This window comes from Octodon degus, unplaced genomic scaffold, assembly GCF_000260255.1.
Source record: "Octodon degus isolate 3935 unplaced genomic scaffold, OctDeg1.0 scaffold00289, whole genome shotgun sequence".
NCBI lineage: Eukaryota > Metazoa > Chordata > Mammalia > Rodentia > Octodontidae > Octodon > Octodon degus.
This window is the reverse complement of record NW_004524865.1, coordinates 341,522-343,626: the sequence shown is the minus strand read 5'-3', so window position 1 is coordinate 343,626 and position 2,105 is coordinate 341,522. Positions and strand designations below refer to the sequence as shown.

The 2,105-nt window shown below is 38.1% G+C and overlaps 1 pseudogene; it reads right to left on the bottom strand.

Moving 5' to 3' along the window:
- Window positions 1–1,464: 1,464 nt before the first annotated feature.
- Window positions 1,465–1,563, bottom strand: LOC111814318 (annotated as a pseudogene).
- Between the last annotated feature and the right edge of the window lie 542 nt (window positions 1,564–2,105).

Here is a 2,105-nt window from a genome sequence, read left to right as displayed (position 1 = left end):
AACAATTTGTTCAAGTCATTATCTCCTAACATAGATGGGACCAATAACATGAAAAGTATTAGACAAATAATTTTATAGTTTATAATCAAACCTCGGGATACAGGAAGAAAAACCTAAAAAAAAAACAACAAAAAAAAAACTGTTGATATCAGAAAATTTGCAAGAAAATAAAATTCACAGTGAACAGATGGTAGTCGTAAAAAACAAATCAGAAGTTGCCTCAGATAAAATGAGGTCTCATGTGGAGAAGTGAGACTGGTCATTCCACACCGTAATAAGTTAGACTCTGAGGCACAAGATGAGTGCTATTGATAAGAAAATCTGCCTTAATCAGTGAAGGCTGCCATTACAAAGTATCTCAGGTGGCATGGCTTGCACAACAGGCATCTGTTTCTCACAGCTCTGGAGACTGGAAATCCAAGATCAAAGTGCCAGCATGGGTGATGACAGGTGAGGGCTCTCTCTCCTTGGCGTGCAGATGGCCCCTTTTCACAGTGTTTTCATTTATTCTACCCTTGTTGCATGTAGGTAGGTGTGAAAGCATGCATGTGGGGACAGCAAATGCAGGGAGAGAACACTCATGTTTCTTATTTTAAGGGGCTAGTCCCACTGTGAGAGCCCTACCCACCTAACCTCATCTAACTCTAATTTCCAAAGTCCACACCTTCAAATACTATAATAGTAGAGAGTAGAGATTCCATATGTGTTTTGGATGAACACAAACATTTAGACTATTTCAAGAGGCAAAAACAGATTTTTATCTGGGAAATTGTGCAGTGAGGGAAGAGACCTCAGAATAGAACCACTCTCAGTTCCAAATACAGCATGGATCAGAGGTGACATGTAGCCGAGGAGCAGTGCCATCTGTGAGTACAACTTGGCTCAGATCTCAGCTGATAGTTGAGAGCCCTCTTCTTCCACTTTTTAAACATAATCTCTTACCCCATTTGTGTAGCCCTGAACTTCTCTTTTTCTCCAATTTAGTGAAATTTAGAGTTGCAATAGATAGTATGTATGATTCCATAATAGATATTTTGGTGATCTAAAAATTTTGGACAAATCCAACCCATAACTAAGAAGACTCAGTCAGTATCTGAACACAGGAATAGGTTCAGGAATGGAGATCATTTGTTTTTGTTCTTCTTCTGCTACCCTGAAATCCAGGAGTCTTCTGACTGAAACCTAGGTTTTTTTTTCTTTTTTCTTTCTCCAGACATGGTGTTTTACTAGCTTCATGTCACACTTGTACATGACATTTCTTTTTTGTTTGTTTGTTTTTATTTTTTGTTTTCTTTTTTAAAAAAATAATTTTTATTGAGAAACAAATAGCAATGAGACAGTTTCAAAATCAATTACTAGCAGTTTCAATAATACATTGCATATTGTTCTTACTGGCTATTCATTGTACAAGATGTAGACATATCCTGCCCACAAACAGTATTAGGATTAATCTATTCATTGAATAAAAATATGGAATGCTTCACGAATTTGCGTGTCATCCTTGCACAGGCACCATGCTAATCTTCATTCCAATTTTAGTATATGTGCTGCCAAAGCAAGCACTAGCACTGTTCATAAAACATTGCTTTAGCAGAGACCCTCATGACAACCACACAAATACGCAACCATCTTTAACTTATGAATGCATTAATTTGATTTCAAGATTGTCATACATTCATATTTACAATATAAAACCCAAACATGACTTCTGCAAGGACACATACTTTTATGCATTTATAATCCATTTATTGAAAAATCCTACTGTCTCCTTAAGAATGACAGTAACAAAAAAAAAAAGCCAACTATATTTATCAATGGCAACCTGGCCTCATAGGCCTCTGGCAAATCTTTGTTTTCCTCTCATTTGTTTTTTTTAAATGCATTTGTTGTTGCAGGGTTTCACTATGCAGCTCAGAGTCCTGGTGATCCTCCTGCTTTCAGCCTCCCCAGCACTGGGATTCCAGGTGTGGGCCACTACAGCCCTGGGGCAGGCCTGTCTGTGGTGCCAGGGAGTGAATCTTGGTCCTTGCACTCACCTACAGGGGCTTTAAGTCCACTGAACTATCTCACTGACCCTCCTTCCATTCTTAAAAGTACTCTATTTC